Source organism: Balaenoptera ricei, chromosome 1, assembly GCF_028023285.1.
Source record: "Balaenoptera ricei isolate mBalRic1 chromosome 1, mBalRic1.hap2, whole genome shotgun sequence".
NCBI classification, from domain to species: domain Eukaryota; kingdom Metazoa; phylum Chordata; class Mammalia; order Artiodactyla; family Balaenopteridae; genus Balaenoptera; species Balaenoptera ricei.
In genome coordinates this window covers 191,730,252-191,750,626 of record NC_082639.1, presented here as the reverse complement: position 1 = coordinate 191,750,626, position 20,375 = coordinate 191,730,252, and the positions used below count along the sequence as shown (strand labels likewise).

The window sequence follows — 20,375 nt, the reverse complement described above, 5'->3', positions numbered from 1 at the left end:
AGTTTAGGGTGATTACGCTGCAGTTTGTGATTCCCGCTCATCTGGTGTGAAACTCCTCGGATTCAAGCTTTGTTCAGCAAAGTGGAGTCACAACGGCCAGTGTCAACTGCCAGGCTAGTTGTCCTAAAGCGTCGGGTGCAGGACTGAGTGCATCCGTATGGTGAGTTAAGAGCGTTCCTCTAGATGAGGACTTTTTTTGTTTGTTTGTTTAATTTTTATTTTTATTGTATATTGAAGCATAGGTGATTAACAGTGTTGTGTAAGACAAATATATGATATCGATATGCGGAATCTAAAAAGAAAAATGCTACAAATGAACTTATTTACAACACAGGAACAGACTTACAGAATGAATTTAAGGACTTGCCTTGTAACGTCATGGAAACCTTTGCTGGCACAGAGTAACTGCTGGAGACGAGAGGCCCTGGGGCGGCACCTGCCCACCTCTAGGCAGACCCCCCAGAGTCAGACACCAAAGGCTCTCGGCTGGAGGACCCGACCTGACACTGCTGAACATCCAGGCGCTGCCCGAGGCCCTGTCCCAGCCGAGGGCGAGTCCCGCTCACAGGTGTCCTGAAACCATCACCAACCAGGGACCCTGCTGGTGCTGAGCCGCCTCCTTCCGGACTTCTCCTTGGCGAGGTCGGTACCCCTTCTCTGTTTTCCCTCCTCTTACTAAGCTGTGCTGTGTGCTCATCATGTGCACTAAATCCTGTGATTCCTGAACTGAATACTGGCTCCGTTCTGTGTGTCTCCACTCCCGTGATCCTTATGCAGCCTCACCGCTGCGCCTGGTGACAAAACCAGGACACGCTGTCATTATGCTATGTGGTCGCATAGCTTCTATTTAATATTTATTTATTTATTTATTTATTTATGGCTGTGTTGGGTCTTTGTCTCTGTGCGAAGGCTTTCTCCAGTTGCGGCGAGCGGGAGCCACTCTTCGTCGCGGTGTGCGGGCCTCTCACTGTCGCGGGCTCTCTTGTTGCGGAGCACAGGCTCCAGACGCGCAGGCTCAGTAGTTGTGGCTCACGGGCCCAGCTGCTCCGCGGCATATGGGATCTTCCCAGACCAGGGCTCAAACCCGTGTCCCCTGCATTGGCAGGCAGATTGTCAACCACTGCGCAACCAGGGAAGCCCCATAGCTTCTATTTAGAGTTATCGTGGCAGAGATGCCAAGAGCCCCCCACGCTGCCTTCTTCCCTCCTTCCAGAGTAGGGAAAGTTTTACCCCGGCACCTGGGTCCCCAGACACACACTACCTCTCCCAGTTCCCTGACAGCAGGTGCAGCCACGTGGCAACGCTCCAGCCAATGAGATGTGAGTACAAGTGATGTGTACAGTTGCTAGGTCTTGTCCTAAAAGTGAGTGTGGGGGCTTCCCTGGTGGCGCAGTGGTTGAGAGTCTGCCTGCCAATGCAGGGGACACGGGTTCGAGCCCTGGTCTGGGAAGATCCCATATGCCGCGGAGCAGCTGGGCCCGTGAGCCACAACTACTGAGCCTGTGCATCTGGAGCCTGTGCTCCGCAACAAGAGAGGCCGCGATAGTGAGAGGCCCGCGCACCGCGATGAAGAGTGGCCCCCGCTCGCCGCACCTAGAGAAAGCCCTCGCGCAGAAACGAAGACCCAACACAGCCATAAATAAATAAATAAATAAAATTTAAAAAAAAAAAAAGTGAGTGTGGGTTAGGCTACTCTTTTCTAATAATATACATATATATTTTAATATAATATACATGTAATTTATTATATAATTTATACTTCATTATTTATTATATTTTTAAAAATATGTAAACCTGCATTACCAATATTTCAAAGAGCAAGCAATGTTTACCCTGGGGAAGAGAAAACTTAAAAGAGTGGTTTTAAAACCATTTTTAGGGACTTCCCTGGTGGTCCAGTGGTTAAGACTTCGCCTTCCAACGCAGGGGCTGTGGGTTCGATCCCACACCCCCTGCACTGGGGGAGCTAAGCTCCCGCATGCCTTGTGGCCAAACAACCAAAACATAAAACAGAAGCAATATTGTAACAAATTCAATAAAGACTTTAAAAATGGTCCACGACGTCAAAACCAAAAACTCTTTAAAAAATAAAATAAAATAAAACCGTTTTTAAAGATTTTAGCATATGTTCTTGCTTTCTAACCACTGAAATAAATTTTTCACCTCAACAGAGCATCACGGCATCTCAGGAAAAGCCCCCAACTGCTAGCCTTGGCTGCTCCAAGAAGCTGATATTGTCCAACAGGATGGCTGTCCCCTCACATTCCCTAGACTCCAGGTAGGAATCACGGACTCGGGGTGGGGAGGAGAACACTTCTCTAAGACTCGAAGTGCTGTCCTGGGAAATGGGGCAGACTGGTTCCTGGTGAGACGACAGTGAAGCTTCATAAAATGTGGCAGAGATTTCCTGCCATTGGAGGTGTTTATAGAGAGTGGATGGTTACCTACCAGGGATGCCGTCGAAGGACCTCACACCTTGCCTTTCCACCTCCACTTGGACTTCACCTTAATTTGTAAAGTGACCCCGTGGCGTATGGCCCTGGGAGACCAGGAGACAGTCTGGCTGCTTTGGGGTCAAAACTGCACCAAAGGGCTTCACTGGTTGGTTTGAAATATTTGGTCTTCTAAACTCTCGTTCATTCCTATTAAGACATACAGAAAAAAAAATTCCAAAGACAAAACAAACAAGAAATCAGAAGATCACCATCTTTGCCAGGCCTGCTCCATCCCCCTTGACCAGCGTATCACTTGCAATCGACTCTGAAGAATCAAATGTGTAAGGACCAGGGAACTCAGTACACTCATGAAGTCGGTGATATTTGATTTCTGAGTTTTCCCTTTTTTTTTGTACGATCACCCCATTTCCAGGGACTTTTAGAAAAATCATCACCTTCAAGCTGTAGGTGTTTCGCTGACGCCCGCCCTTGGGAAACAAGCTCATGAACTCAGCAAAGCCTGAGAATCTGTGACTGATGAGGTTTAATGTGCTGACTTGTAAAGGGTGTGAGCTCTGGACAAGACAGTTGAACTAAAAGGTACACCTCTTTAATTACAGGATTTACGCCAAAAAATGTCAAAGACAGTGGGTGGGGTTTGTGATCCTGTCTTTGCCTTTAGTAGAGAAAGCCTTCCTGGCAGCTCTTGAATTTTTTCTTTTTTTTAACGACCAGTTTGTTTAAGTTAAGAGCCAAATAAGGGTCACGCGTTACATTCAGTTTGTATGTCTCTTCTAAGCCGTGGGTTCCTCCTCTGTTTCAGTCAGGCTCACTTTCTTTCTTTTCCTTGAAATGTATTTGTCATTTTTTCCTGTAAGTTTTTCCACAGTCTGGATCTTGCTAATTGCATGCCACTGATGTTGTTTAAAAGCCTCCTCTGTCTCTTATATTTTCTGTAAATTCATACATCTAGAGGCTCAATCAGATTTAGGTTCAATTTTTTTGGCGTGAATACTGTGTAAGTGGTTTTGCGTACTTCCATCGGGAAGCACGGAATATCTGTCTGTTTCCGTGAGGCTGGGATTGTTCAGAGGCCTCAGGCCCTGCCAGGCTGACTCATAACACTATAAAGTTCTGTCCATTTTTCACCTAATGCTTTTAGCAGCCGTTGGTGATCTTTGCTTACACCCGCTGTTTCATTGGAGGCTGCAGCCCTGTGATATTCTGGATCTATGAGGCCTGCTTTGCTTCTTAGCTGGCATCTCTCTACAAAGGGAAACCATTTCATCAACTAATGGTTACCCTCAGGTACAGTTTGTACAGGAAGGCCAGACAAGCGTTTGATTCTTTCTTTTTATTTATAAGTTGTTAGAATGATAGGTTGGTTCCTAAAAGAAAAATATGACTATTTCTTCTACTCACAAAACTTCTGAGGCCAGATGTGTGGGATTTTCTGTCCCATTAAGCAATTCTGACACTAACTACCCAAAGTTAGTGCAGACGGGTTAGGGGCACAGTCCCACAAGACCCTCCCCAACTTGAGATGCTAGTTGCAAATCCCGGGTACCTGTACTTCTGACCAACCAGCTATAAATCGGAGATCCCCACAACCCTCTCCTCAGCTTGATCATTTGCTCACAGAAGTTAGGAAAGCACTTACCATCACCCATTTATTATAAAGGATACAACTCAGGAACAGCCAAAGGGACAAGATGCACAGGCGTGGGGGGAGGGCTGGAGCATCCACGCCCACCACTCCCAGCACTTTGACGTGTTCACCAACCCAGATGCTCTCCAAAACCTGTTGTTTAGGGTTTTTACGGAGGCTTCACTTCTTAGGCGCGACCGATTAAATCATTGGCCATTGGTGATTAAGCCCATCTCCAGCCACTCGCCCCTCCCCCGATGTCAGTGGGTGGGGCTGAAAGGTCTGACCCTCTAATCACCCCAGCCTCCCCTCAGTCCCATCCTTAGGGTCTTTTCTAAGTCACCTCATTAACATAAACTCAGGTGTGGTTGAAAGAGGCTAGTTATAAATAAGCCAAGAGGCCTCATTTTACCCGATCACTCAAGAAATTCCAAGTGTTTGAGGAGCTCTGTGCCAGGAAGCCAGTGTAGACACCAAAGACATATTTCTTATGATTTCACAGTTCCCTGGCATCCTCCGCGGGTGACTCATGATTCCTTCTTTTCTTCTTCTTTTTTTTTTTTGTCATTATGAAATCTATCTACATAAAAGATAAACATAAGAAAGGCTAAGTAAAATGATTTATTACATTCATTTTCCAATTTTTTACATTGTGAAAGGAAATCAATTCCACATCCTACTGTGTAACATATTTAAGCTACTACGGTGTCTTAATCTGTTCCAGATGCTCTAACAAAATACCATAGACGGTTGTTCTGTAAACAAAAGAAATTTATTTCTCATCATTCTGGAGGCTGGGAAGTCCAAGATCAACACCGTGCCAGCAATTCGGTGTCTGGCGAGGGTCCAGTTCCTCATTCATAGACGGTGCCTTCTCACCGTGTCCTCACACGATGGAAGGGGAGAGGAAGCTCTGTGGGGTTCCTTTTATGAGAACACTAATCCCATTCACGAGGGCTCCACCCTTATGACCTAAGCATCTCCCCAAAGTCTCACCTCCTAAGACTATCATGTTGGGAGTTAAGATTTCAACAGATGAATTTTGGGAGGACACAAACATTCAGATTATAGCATATGGTTTTTTTTAAAGTAATTGAAAGGTAAACTAAATACTGATTTTTTTACTCACAAGGTGAAAATTATAATTATAGACATACAAATTTGATACTTGGCTACTTATAGAAAGCAAGTGAGGTAAAGTTGCAGCAGCCATATTCATAGTGAAATTTTATTTGACTTAGGAAATGTAGCATCTTCACGTTTCTCAAAGTTGAATCCTAATCCAGAAATATTTGTAATGCTTTTTAGGAATAATCCAAGTGGCACACTTATCTAAATCTATTACCTTTCAGAGAAACAAGCTAACCAAGCTCGTGGTGCAAGCTTTTGTACGACCCACTCTTATAAAAAGGAGATACTGGGACTCCCCTAGTGGTGCAGTGGATAAGAATCCGCCTGCCAATGCAGGGGACACGGGTTCAATCTCTGCTCCGGGAAGATCCCACATGCCGTGGAGCAACTAAGCCCGTGCGCCACAGCTACTGAGCCTGCGCTCTAGAGCCCGCGAGCCACAACTACTGAGCCCTCGTGCCACAACTATTGAAGCCCACAAGCCTAGAGCCCGTGCTCCGCAACAAGAGAAGCCACCACAGTGAGAAGCCCCAATGAGGCAACGAAGAGTAGCCCCCGCTCGCCGCAACTAGAGAAAGCCCGTACGCAGCAACGAAGACCCAACGCAGCCAAAAATAAATAAATAAATAAAAAGGAGATACTCTAGGTGTAGGAACAAGAATGTTTAAGGTGGAGACTATTAGGGGCCAGGAACTCCCTTTGGTTGTTATTTTACCCAATGAGAATCTGCAAACAGCTCCTGTTAGCAGCTCTCTCTACTCTGAGAGCCACCAATTACCTTAAACTGGAAAATAAATTCTTATCGTTTAGTTGGTAACTTGGTAGATTATTACATCCTTGTAAATCATTCAAGTATTTTTGATGTGCCAAGGCCTACAAAGGTGTTGGTGACAAAAAGGGGACAATTCAGGGTCTCTACCCTCAAGGAATTACAGCAGGTGAGGCAGACAGGAGACAGGCAGGCAATCTTAGCAAAGGGCTCTGATAAAGCCTCAGTGTGATTCTTTTTCCTCCAAAATAAGTATTACATAATAATCCTGAGTGGAAACGTGTATCTTGTATTGGACAGCATTTCTCCGACGCCCCACCCGCTGGTCTTTTGCTTAAGCAAAGTCTCCAAGGGGTACACACACAACTGCATCCTCGGCTCTTGACACAAATCTGGGCTGTTATGTAGCAAACACTTCTGACAGCGGGTTCTAGCCCAGCTGTGGGTCTGCCTGCATCGCCATATAAGGGCTTTCCCTTTTCCACCTTAGAATTCAGGGGCAGGTCACAACTGCAAAGATGTAAACGTTTACGTAAGTGGTCACTGAAAACCAGCGTTGGTTTCCAAGCTGTTTTCCATTTTTTTTTAAGCTCCAGACCCAGTATTTAAATGAAATCACCCCTTGGTAGAAAACTGAAGGCTGCTACCCACATTCCCATTTTCCAGGCGTGTCTGCAGAACTCCGGCTGTTTTTCAGAACACTGACTTCAAGGATAAAAATTCAAACATAAGCAAAAACCTTAAACTTGAAATTTCTTGCAAAGGCTTATGTTCATGCTCTTTAAGAACATATATCTTCTTGCTTCACATGATAATAATAATAATAATTTCTATTTTATATTGCTTTTAACTTTCGGAAGTGTTTTTCTATGAATTATAGCAGATTTTGTGGTCTGGTCCCCCCCCCCACTTTTTAATGTAGTTATTTCTAATTTCATGGCCTATGTCTAAGAAGAAAATTTGATATTATTACCTATTCATGGATTTTTCTCACTGTTTAAGCAATGTAGCCTTTTGACTAAGTAGATCTCTTTTAAGCAAGTATGACTTGAAAGTTATTTTCCTTAAGCCCAGATATCATCTGATACTGATTGATCCACCCACCTGCAAAAAAGAATTAATCAACATATTAACATATGCTGTAATAAAGAGAAAATCTCCAATTCTTTAAAATACTTTTATATAATCTTTCAGACTATTTACAATCTATTTTAACACAGTCATTTTAATTCCCAGTATATTATTATACTGTCAAATTGAAATTTAAGATTTTTATTTTTATTTTTTGCAAAACACTGTTGCTTGTATTTATCACTGTGAAGGGATTACCACCAAATGCTAACTGGTCATGGGGTAAGGGAAGGATGTGCTAAAGTGGATTAAAGTATTAAACCCAATTTGTGAAACCACACTGAATGTATTACCATCGCAAATTAAGATTTTTAAAGGGCAGAGGTTCTTGGGATGTAGCAAACAATGAAAAGTCAAAAATGGAAAGGCATTCAGCCTGGAATGAATCACCACACAAGATAAGAAAAGTAGAAACACCCACCAGATTTCATTATTTGATGGAAAAACAAAAAAAAAAAGTTCCTCTATTTTACAATAGAGGACAATTAGAAGATGTAGGAATGGCTTGGGAGAATGGAGCAGTTTTCTTCTGCAGACAGTTATTTAACTTAAGAATGGTCTTAAACCCAAGAACTTCTATACTTAATTCTAAGAAGTTACCTCGCTGAGACAAACCATTTAAACGAATAACTTTCTTTTTTCAACTTTCTTTTTTCTTACGACTAGAAATGCTTGTTCACTGCAGGGGATACAGATGAACAAAAAGATAAAAACCAACATAAGCTCACCCTCCAGGAAGAGCTACTATTAACACTTTAGAAAGCTTTCTTGAGATTCACATACCGTACAATTCACCCATTTTAAGTGTATAATTAAATATTTTAAAATATATGTACTGGGTTGTACAACCATCACCACAATATAATTTTAGAACATTCCATTACCCCAAAAAGAAACCCATTAGCCATCACTTCCCATTTTTCCCTACCACACAGCCCCCCCCTACTCAGCCCTAGACAACCACTGATCTGCTTCCTGTCTCTGTAAATTTGCTTATTCTGGACCTTTCATATAAGTGGAATCACAATATGTGGTCTTTTGTGACTGACCTCTTTCACTTAGCTTAATGTTTCCAAGATTCATCCAAATTGTAGCATGTATCAGTACTTAATTTTTTATTGCTGAATAATATTCCAATGTATGGATATGCCACTTTTTAAAAATCCATTTATGACGCACATTGGATTGTTTCCACGTTCTGATTGTCGGGAATAATGCTGCTATGAATATTTCCGTACAAGTTTTTGTTTGAACACCTGTTTTTGAGTCTCTTGGAGTGTAGGAGTAGAATTTCTGGGTTACATGGTGACTCTATGCTTAACATTTAGAGCAACTGCCAGACTGTTTTCCAGAATGGCTGTGTACCACTTTACACTCCCATCAGCAATGTAAGAAGGTTCCAGTTTCTCCATATAACACTTTTTATTGTCTGTCTTTTTTCTCTTTTAAGTAGCAATCCTAGTTGGTGTGAAGTGGTATCTCCTTGTGGTTTTGATTTGTATTTCCCTAATAAATAATGGTATTGAGCATTTTTTTCTTATGTTTATTGGCTATTTGTATATCTTCTATGGAGAAATGTCTATTCAAACTGCTTGCCCTTTTAAAAATTGGGTTACTTTTCTTTTTATTGTTGGGTTGTCAGACTTCTTTATATACTCTAGATATAAGGCTCTTATCAGATATATGAATTACACATCATTTCTCCCAATCTGTGAGCTGTCTTTTCATTTTCTTGAAATCATTTCTAGCACTAAAGTTTTAAACTGATCTATTTTTTTTCTTTTGTCCCTTGTGATTTTGGTGTCATATCTAAGAAGGTTTTGCCTAACCCAAGGTCATGAAGATGACTCCTATGTTTTCTTCTAGGAGTTTTAAAATCTTAGCTCTTACATTTGAGTCTATCCATTTTGAGTGAATTTTTGTGTATGGTGTGAGGCAGGGACCCACTTTCATTTTTTGCATGTGGATATCTGGTCCCACAACCATTTGCTGAAAAGACTATTCTTTCCCCTATTGAATTTTCTTGGCACCCTTATTGAAAAACAGTTGGCCATAAATGTAAGGATTTATTTCTGGACTTTCAATTTTATTCCACTGATCTAAATGTCTACTATTAATATTTGCCACGACTCCTCCCTCTTTTTTTCCTGGGTATTTATTAATATTTTTCAAAATAATTGGATCACACTAAATACAGTTTTTAACCTTTTTTTTTTTTTTAAGAAATCACTAACATCCCCTCATGTCATTAAATATTCAACATAACTTTTAATGGCTGCCTTTTATTCCACTGTACAGATATACAATATTAATTTAATTCCCTTTTGGTGAATATTTAGGCTGTTCCCACAACAACATTATCATCAAATGATGTAATAAAAAAATACGCCCAAAATATACCTTATGTGTATCAGTAATGAGTTTATAAGGAAAAAACCTAGAGTGGGAATTGCTATGTAAGAATATTTTTCAGTCCTTGATACATACAAGAGCTTAAGCATCCCTCAGTATAGACGGAGGTTACTGTTGTGAAATCTTGACTAATTCTGAATTCACATTTTATCATAGACTTACACAAAGAGGGACATCTCAAAACTAATAGTTTTTGATAGCTTGACTTAAAGTCAAGTAACCAACTCTTCCCCATGTCTTAAAAATCTCAGTTTAATGTTATTTTCTTCTCCTATATGAAGTACTGATTTGTTCTGCTGCACTAGGTAAACTGTCACTGAAAGTGAACGTTTCAAATGAAGCAACTGAACGAAACCACCAAGGTTTGTGGCAGGTGTGCTGAAGTTAACCCCACAGTACAAAATCGAAGTTGGATACGATGGGAAAGGAAGACAGAAGATGGCACACATGTTGGGAGAAAATAGAGAAATTAATAGACTAGTGGTCCCAGTGTGGTTGAAAAATGATCACGGCAGGAAAAGTACGGCAGGGAAAGCTGGGAGGAAGGAAGATTATTGCCAGATAAAAGAATACCTGAATTGCTGCTTGCAATTTGTCCACTGCTGAGAAATTTAGAGTTGCCTTGGAAAAACTTAAGATCTCTTGAGGGGACTTAGCTGGTGGTCCAGTGGTTAAGAACCTGCCTGCCAATGCAGGGGACGCGGGTTCGATCTCTGGTCCGGGAAGATCCGACATGCCGCAGAGCCACTAAGCCTGTGCGCCACAACTACTGAGCCCACATGCCGCAAGTACTGAAGTCCATGCGCCCTGGAGCCCGTGTGCCACAACTACTGAGCCTGCATGCTGCAACTACTGAAGCTCGCGCGCCTAGAGCCCATGCTCCGCAACAAGAGAAGCCACAATGAGAAGCCCGCGCACTGTGACGAAGAGTAGCTCCTGCTCGCTGCAACTAGAGAAAGCCCGTGCACAGCAATGAAGACTCAACACAGGCAAAAAATAAATAAATATTTAAAAAAGCAAAAAAAAAGATATCTTGAGAATATAATGTCCCAGAAACAGGCCTAATCTTGAAAGGGACAGTCCACCGCAGCATCTTTCCCTCTGGAAAATGGACCCACACCGGCAGCGGTTTCTAAGTGTTCCCACGGGCATGGCTCTTGTATGACGTCTTCAGAGTATACCAGCTTTGCAGTGTTTAATCTAATGAAAACTGTATGTACCTCCCTTCGCTAAGGTCTACATATGCAGACTTTATAGTGTAGGGGAGCAAAATTTCCACCCCAAAATGTCTCTTTGGGATATGGATTATTTTGAGCTGAAAACAATCAAGGCCAAAAGATGCAGGGAGAAACTCTGACCTTCCCCCAGCTGCCTAAAAGAATTTCGATAGAGGGCCTGTTCCCAAATTAGAGCTATTGCCAGAGATCTCTGCAAAGAACACGGGCCGGGTGTGGTGGGGAAGTCGGCAGGGGCTGGAGGCCAGAGTCCACTCTGTCCCATTGTGTCTGCCGGGCTCAGCAAACACTTGCTCACCAAGCATTTGCTTTTCCATCTCCATGTAAATTGCCTTCCACCCCTTTGAGGTCCCAAACAACTACCCCCAACTTCCTCTTTTGTCTTTTGTTGAAGACGGTATTTAAGGTGAGGGTTTGGGCCGTTTGGGGGAGTTACTCAGTTTTTGTGGGTCTCTCCCATGAAGACATGTTATGAAATTTTGCGTGATCTTCTCCTGTTAATGTTTCATGTCAATTTAATTCTTAGACCAGCCAGAAGAACCTAGAAGGGTAGAGGGAAATTTCTTCCTCCCTGACAATCGCTCAGTACCAGTCTATTTTTTCTAACCATCCAATGACTTTGTAAGTTCAAGTTTTTTTTTTTTAAGATTTTTTTTTTTTTTTTGATGTGGACCATTTTTAAAGTCTTTATTGAATTTGTTACAATACTGCTTCTGTTTTATGTTTTGTTTTTTTTGGCTGCTGGGCATGTGGGATCTTAGCTCCCTGGCCAGGGATCGAACCTGCACCCCCTGCATTGGAAGGCAAAGTCTTAACCAATGGACCAGCAGGGAAGTCCCATAAGTTCAAGTTTTAGGATGAAGTTTTAGATTTGTAACACACACCTAGTTTCAACTAGACACCTCCTAATTTGGCATCCCAGAAGCCTCACCGCCAAGAATTATGTAGTTCTGTGAATACATCTGTGCCAGGAGTTTGGGCAGAAGGAATAATATGATTACCAAGATCATTAACTCTATGATGTGTTCAAGATTAGTAGGAAGACGTTTCTAAAATTATTAACAATAAAATATTTATCATGCTATTGTATTAAATTCATCTCTATAAAAGCTTTAATCTTCCTGCTCTGCTCTGTGGTTAGAATAAAGCAACTCAAGTGTCAACCATGGTTCCTTTTTCACCCTCCACATCCAGTCAACCAGGGAGAGCTGGTAACTCTACTTCTTATGCATCTCTTGATTCCGTCCACTCCTCTGTATCCCGATGGCCTCTACCTGAGTTCGGGCCACCGTCTGCTCTAGCCTGAATTACTACCTCAGCTTCCTCCCTCAGTTTTACCCTCAACAATCTTTTCTCCACATTGCAGCATGAGTGAGAAATAAACCATTGTTGTTGTTGTGTGCCACTGAAACTTGGGGTCACTTGTTACTGCAGCATAACTTGGCCTAAGCAGATGATACCTAACTTCTTTCAGTTCCTTGGATGTGCCATACTCTCACTTTGGGCCTTTCCCTCCTCCTTTTTCCTGTTTCAATTGTCCCAATTTATCTTTGGCCTTTCAGATCTCAGCTTAGATGTCATTTCCTCTGGAAGGCCTTCTCTTTTTCCCCATGTCTGGTTTGTGTTCCCATCCTACACACTCCTCTGACATTCTGTATGTCCCCTGTCACAGCATTTACTGTGTAATTATCGCCCCACCTCTACTGTAAGACAGAGACTATGTCTTTCTTGTTCATCATCGTATTCCTACGCTTGCCATGTGGTAGATGCCAGGAATCCCTTGAATGAGTAAATCAATTTTTAGATAAAGATTTTGTCATAGTGTTTATCAGGAAAAGTCACCGAAGGCAGAAAGTAGTTGAGTCCAAGTTGTGGTCTGATTTATTGTGATGACACAAGTGAAAAAAATATCCATGGCAGCCAAATTCTATCAACCTGTGCTTTCCTGTCTTCCCCTCGATGTAAGTTATACGGGTTTCCAAGCCTCCCATACTAAAAGAATAAGGAGTAATATATATATTTATAACTGAATCACTTTGCTGTACACCTGAAACTAACACATTGTAAATCAACTATACCCCAATTAAAAAAAAAAAAAGGAGCAGCTATAAACAAATAGGTGTGAGACTGAAGGTCCCCGGAATCAAAGAACGATAGGCATGATTATTTCTGTACATGTCTGGACAGCGCATGAGGATAACATACAGGTCAGCTCACATTCTTGCAGCATTTCCGGTTCTAAGACACAGCCTAAGGCAAACTCTTAGCATGGCTATGCAGGATGTACGCATTCCACAACTCTTGTCTAACTGAGTCACCCTGGATAGTTTCCTGTCCCTCCCTGCCATAAAGCACAATGCACAACAACAATGCAGTCATCATGCCATCTGTGATTCCCATGTAAACTACCACAGGTAAGGCTTTCCGTGGTCCCACAATTAAAAGACCATCTGAAAACCATGTCGGTGAAGACTTCTTGTGCAGAAAGCAGGAGTCGCAGCTTAGGTTAATTAGACTGTGCTCTGGTGAGACCTAAGAGGAAATCTGACTCTGAGCTCTTTACTAAAGAGCATACCGTGGGGTAGAGCCACATGTGAGGCCTGAGTGGTTCTGAGGTTGACTTATTAACTCCAAAAGATGAAGGGCTTGATGTTTAATAGTAGGCTTCATGTAGCATGCCTAACTCACGTGCAGAAATGAGTTTAACTCACTAGGCTATACATTAAGAATGAAGCATCCCACATGTAAAAATTGCCTAGTTTTTGAAAAAGAAAAAACAGAAGAAAAAGACTGACTAGTTTTCTGAAAGTCAGAGTAAGAATAGGCATGTATACAGCAAGGGTCCAAATCTTCTATGAGAAAACTGAAGAGAGTCAGGCAGGGCAGGGTTATGCAACACGTATTAGCTTGAACTATTTCTGAGGTTTCCAAAGGATTAGAAAGTGCTGGGAATGCTAGAAAGGATGGTTAGAACCAGGTCCCTTGATTGAAAGTTAAGGGGACATGGTTTTAGGCCCAACGTAAAGAAGAACTTGTGAATGGAGTCTAATGGATTTAGGAGACAGACCTGAGCTTCAGTTCCTGCTCTTCCACTACTACCTGTGTAACCTTGGGCAACTTGCTTAATTACCTGTTTCTTCATTAGTGCAATTCGGATAAAATACCTACTTTATAAGATTGTACTGAGAATTAAACATGATAATGTTTGTAAAATGCTTTGCACAATGCTGGCTAATGAAATGGTAATTATAATCAAGCAGAGCTCTCCAATGAAGAACTGGGCTTCCCTGTAAGGTAAGAAGTTCACTGCCTTTAAACGTACTTAATAAGTCAATTGGTCATGTGCGGTGAAACAGTTCCTCCTGTCTAGGTATGGAGAGTGGCAGGGACTATAATTGGACTCTGGTGAATGCATTCAAATCTAAGATTCTAAGACACACTGATGCTTCAATTTCTTTGTACACGCTGATTCTAAAATAAAATGGCCCCCAAATACACAAAACTAAAATTGCTGGAACTACAGGGAAAAATGGACAGATCCACCATTTTAATAAGAGATTGACTGACCTATGTTATCTATTAATGGGTGACAGATAGGCACACTGATAGGCAAATCTGAACATGAACGTTAGTAAAGATGTAAAAAGTCTGAACTACCAAGCTTGATTTATTTGATACATATCCCTGCACCTATCTACCTGCTGGTGAAATCAACATTCTTCTTTGGTTTAGACTATTTCTAAAAATTGACCATGGACCAGCTCATACAGCAAGCCTCAAGGATCTTTGATTCTCTGGCCACAATGCAACAAATATATATGTACAAAACATAAATATATTTTGAATTAAAAAGTCCTTAAATAACTCATGGTTTAAAGAAGAAATAATAATGGACATTTTAAAATACCAGAACTGAATAAAAATACTATGTATCAAAACATGTAGGTTGTAGAAAAAGCAGTCATTTGACGAAAACTTATAGCCTTAGATGCTTACATTAGAAAAATAGAAAGATTAAAGATGAATATGCTAAACTCATTAACTGAAAAATAGGATAATCTGAAGACAGTAGTAGAGAGAGAAAAAACATAAATCAGTGAAACGGAAAACAAACTTGCAGTAAAGAGGATCAACAAGGTCAAAAGTTGATTCTTGGAAAATGTACATTGAGACAAACTTTCTGGTGAGATGGATTAAGAAAAATAATGAGAAAGATCAAGTCAATATTAATGAAAAAGAGACATAATATTATATATAAAACACACTTTAAAAGGATAAAATGAAGAACTTTCTGAAAGTAAATATGAAACAGTTGAAAAGAACATTAAAACATATAACTTAGCAACACTGACCCAAGAATTCCTTAAGAAAGGCTGAATAGTTCTATGACTGTGAAAAACAATAAATCTAAAGGTAAAAATCTTTCTACCCACACACAAAAAACTCGAGACCCAGATAATTTATAGGGAGTTCTGCCAAACTTTCAGCAGACAGGTCATTTCAATATTATATAATTTATTCCAGAGAATAATGGAGGAAAAAAAAGAAGTATTCCCCAATTCATTCTTTGATGCCTGTAAAACCATGGATAGTGTGAGAAAGGAAAATTACAGATAAATTTTACTTATAAACATAAACTTAAAAATCCTAAACAAAATGTTAACATAAAATATCAGATATATAAAATATATTATGGCCAAATTAGGCTTATTTCAGGAATGCAAAGGTGTTTAACATTTGAAAAACCTTTAAATTATAAATATAATTCTTCATATTGCTAGATAAGGGGGAAATGCTTTTGCTGATCTCAACAGATTAAAAAAGAGAAGAAAAAAGCATTTGATAAAATCCAATACTCTTTCATGGTGAAACTTTTAGCAAATTCAGAATGAAACAGAACTTCCTTAACTCGATAAAGGGTATTTGAAAAACCTGCAGCACACATCATTCCTAATGAGGAAACATGTGAATTAAAGTATTTTAAAACCAGGAACTAGAGAAGAATGTCTGCTATCATCACATGTATTCAACCCTGTGCTGGAGATGGTAGCCAGCATGATAAGGTAAGAGAAAGAAAAGGAAAGGAAAAACAAAACTGTCATTACTTAAGATGTGACCCTCTAAATAGAAAACTAAAAATTATGTATTATTGGAAATATGAAGAGCATTTAGTAAGGTGGCTAAAATATCAATATATGAAAATCAATTTCATTTTTATAAACCAGCAAATAATTCAAAAACATAAGTTTAAGGACTTCCCTGGTGGCGCAGTGGTTGAGAATCTGCCTGCCAATGCAGGGGACAGGGGTTTGATCCCTGGTCCGGGAAGATCCCACATGCCGCAGAGCAACTAAGCCATGCACCACAACTACTGAGCCTGCGCTCTAGGGCCCGCGTGCCACAACTACTGAGTCCATGTGCCACAACTACTGAAGCCCACACGCCTAGAGCCCATGCTCTGCAACAAGAAGCCACCACAATGAGAACTAAGAGTAGCCTCCGCTCGTCACAACTAGCGAAAGCCCGCACGCAGCAACAAAGACCCAACGCAGCCAAAAAAATAAAAAATAAACAAATAAATAAAAAGTCACCAAAAAGTCTTATTAAAAAAACCCAAAAACATAAGTTTAAGAAACCATTTATGATAATAACATAAACTGTAATGAATCTAGAATAAATCTGACCAAAGATGAGCAAGTATCTCTAGAGAAAATTAGATACTCTATAGAAATCATTAAAGAAAACCTAAATAACTAGAGATATATAGCAAAGTATTACTATAGGAATTTCAATCCTCCCCCCAGATTGACCGACAGAGTTAATGCATTTCCAATCATAATCACATCAGGACTTTTTTGTGGAAATTGACAAGTTGATCCTAAAATGTATATGCAAGAAAAAAGGGCCAAGAATAGCCAAAACAATCCTGAAGCAAACTTGCTCAACCGGACGGCAAAATGTACAAAGCTACAGTAATTAAGGCAGAAGGGTACTGGCACAGGGACAGAAAACTAGGAAGAGAATAGTGAGTCCAGAAACAGACGTTCACACTTTGGGGCCTTGATATATGACCAGAGATAGTACCGCAGGTCACTGGAGAAAGGATTCTAGTCAATGTATGGTGTTTGGACAATTGGCTGGCTATCTGGAAAACAGGAAAGGAAAGGAAATGGATCCCTACTTCACACCAGACAAAACCCAATTCCATATGGATTAATGATTTAAATGTAGAAGGCAAAACTTTACAAGTTTCCCCCAAAATTCTAAGAAATACCTTTCAGATAGCAGGGTAGACAAGGATTTTTTTTTTCTCTTTGATAGACTTTATTTTCTAGAGCAGCTTTAGGTTCACAGCAAAACTGAGAAGGTACAGAGATGCCCCATTTACCTGCTGCCCCTACACAGGCCCAGGCCCCCCGTTATCAACGCCCCCCCCACCAGATGGCATGTTTGCTTCAACGAACCTACAGACATGCATCATCGTCACCCAGAGGCCATGGTTCACATTAGGGTTCACTCCAGTTGTTGTACATTCCACGGGTTTGGACAAAGGTATAATGACATGTGTACCCCATGACAGTGTCACACAGAATAGTTTCTCTGCCCTAAGTATTCCCTGCGCTTTGCCCATTCATCCCTCCCTCCCATCAACCCCTGGCAAGACCAGGACTTTTTTAAGACATCAAAGTTTGCTAACTACAAAGGAAAGGACAGACATATTTAACTACGCTAAACTTAATATTTATCTAAAGATAGTATAGAAACAAAGAAAGTGAAAAGATCTTGGACTGGACCTTGGTCTGGTGGTGCCGGGTATCGCTCTAAATCAGCGGTCCCCAACCTTTTTGGCACCAGGGACCGGTTGCGTGGAAGACAATTTTTCCACGGACGGGGGTTGGTGGGGGGGGAGTGGGGAGATATGGTTCAGGCGGTAACGCCAGCCATGCGGAGCTGCAGATGCTGCTTCGCTCGCTCACCCGCCGCTCACCTCCTGCTGTGTGGCCCGGGGGTTGGGGACCCCTGGTCTGAATGACATTATTGGAACAACTGATGAAATTTCAATGTGGACTGTATATTAGACATTAGTATCATATCAATGCTAAACTACCTACATTTGAAAATTGTTCTGTGCCAACATACGGAAACATCATTTTCAGAGGTGCACGCTGCAACTTACTCTCAAATGGTTCAGCAAAAATAATTTATATATTGTCTCTCTTACACACAAATATAGCAGACTGTGAATCTTATGTGAACGGTAAACAGGAGTTCATTGTATTAGTCCTGAAACTTTGCTGTAAGTTTGATTTTTTTTTTTCAAAATTTTAAAAAATATTTGAAAAAAAAAAATTTGAAAACACACGCTATAAACAGGGAGAAAATATTTGCAACACATACAATTGACAGAAGATTGGTATCCAGAATATTTTTTAAAATAAAAACGCTTAGAAGAGGAAAAGAAACATGAACAATCAGCACATGAAAAAATGTTCGACATTATCAGTAATTAGAGAATGCAAATTAAGACCATAATCTTGTACCAACTTACTCTCAGTAGACTAGCAAAAGTTAAGAAGTTGGACCAAAACAATGATTGGAAAGAATGTGGAATAACAGGAAAGGGCTGATCCGTGCTGGTGGCAGTATAGATTGGTACCAGCACTTTGAAAACATTTTGGCATCATCGTGTAAAGCTGCATACCCCATCCCTCTGACCCAGTCCTGCTACTCCTAGGTTCAAATGGGACAAGTTCAAGAGGTGTGCACAGGAAGGCCCTTGCCAGCCTTGTATCACCGGGGCAGGCTCAGGTTTTGTCCGGCATGAGCTTATGTAATTGGAGATAAATCACAACAAATTGCAAATGTGACAAAATCCAGGAAAGTACCATATTAGTTTTTAAATTAACTGTCTCACACACCTCTATACCCTTTTCCTTCATTCTTTTGGCTGCATATGCTTAATCCCCTCTTTATATGACAATGATTTCCATAATATCATTTTCCATAGAGAAAATGAGAAGATTGCCCTTCTTCTAACATAGTTTACTGAACATTTTTTATTATTAATATTTGGGATGTAGAAAACATGTGTCTTCACATCCAGACAGACTCACTGTAGTTCTGTTATAGGGTTGTGACCTACAAACTCAGGGAATCTGACAAATTTTACTTTGTGTGACTCTCATCATTAAAGAAAACATGTAAAGTGCATTTATAAACATATAAGCATGACTACAATCCTGACAGGAGAGAACTTCCAGGTCAGAACTGGATCCTCCACTTACAATTTTACACATCTGAGTTTTTTCAGATTAGCTTCCAGCTTCCTACATTTCAGACTAGGTTTCTGCCCCAACACACACATCCATCAGGTGCTGGATGCTGTGGGACATTCCTATTCTGATATGACCAACTGTTCATGCACCTTCCTACCCTGGGGCGAAAAGCAAGAGCCTGACATTAAAGACTGCAAACCTCACACATACTCTCCACCGAACTCAAACGCATCCCTGATGCAACCCACCTTGGCTCAACCCCAAATGCCTGCAGCCATGCATCACCCAAGCTGAAAAGGGCTGAAGGAAGGGGGCGCGGGAATGTAAAGAGAAAGTGGTCCTCTTCCATCGTGGTTTAAATGTCTTCCTTCTGTAGATTTTACAAAAACATATGACCATGGGAACACACTGCCAAGACTCCTCTTTCGGGTCGATGGGAGAGACCCATGGGAGGGGCCCTGAAACTCCAATTTCATTAGCTTCATGGTCAGTTTGCCTCCAATAATAACAAAATACTGGAGACAAGTGTCCACAGAAAAATGGATAAACAACTGGACATAAACGACTTCACAGAAACGCAATGTTACAGCAGTGAAAACAAATGTTCTACAGATTGCTTACACTTAACAACTTGGGTGAATCAAACAAACGTTCAACGATAAAAGCAAATCCCACAAGACTGTGTATCATTTGTATAAAGCTCAAAAAGAGAAAAGTCAAACAATATATCCTTTGGGAATGCCTCCACATATAATAAAACGACTAAGAATGTCAAGGAGAGACAAAGTTCAGGACAGTGGTGGTCGAGGGAAGAAGCAAGAGGTAGAACCCGGGAAGCCCCCGTATATATGCTCCACGTGGATAATGTGGAGTCACAGACTTCCGTTTTCTCAGTGTGCTTTAAAACTTACATATTTGCCCAACATGTGATTTCGTGTGCATCCAGTATTAGCCTGAAAGTGCTGAAGTCCTGGAGCCCCGCGTCCCTCCTTCCGGTCCCGCGCTTTCCCCATCACTTCACTGCCAGCGGCTCGGGACCAGCTCCAGCGAAGTGCGACCCCCTGGGACCCACCCGGCACGTGACTGTGTGACTGTCCCCGCCGTCGGGTGGGGCGGGTGGAAAGGTCCTGAGTATCTCACGTGCACACTATACCTGCTCCGTTAATTCCAGTTATTCGCCGACTAGAAGCAGATCAGGGTTTGAGGCCCACGGGGTCTCACCCGCTCCCCGCAACACCCCCCCTACCCCCGCCTCCAAGCTTGCCGACCACCCACTCCCACCCCCGTCCCCGCCCCTTTCCCGGCGCCTTGACTCTTTTCCTCCAGCCCCGCCCTCTC

The 20,375-nt window shown here is 41.4% G+C and overlaps 1 long non-coding RNA gene across 1 annotated transcript; it reads right to left on the bottom strand.

Annotated features, from left to right (window-relative positions):
* Positions 1–232: 232 nt before the first annotated feature.
* LOC132354317 (uncharacterized) lies at positions 233–20,264 on the bottom strand. The gene is made up of 5 exons (XR_009499234.1): positions 19,949–20,264; positions 6,957–7,087; positions 4,496–4,663; positions 2,449–2,642; positions 233–791 (listed from the first exon to the last, which is right to left on the bottom strand). It is a non-coding gene; the product is annotated as an uncharacterized LOC132354317 (long non-coding RNA).
* Between the last annotated feature and the right edge of the window lie 111 nt (positions 20,265–20,375).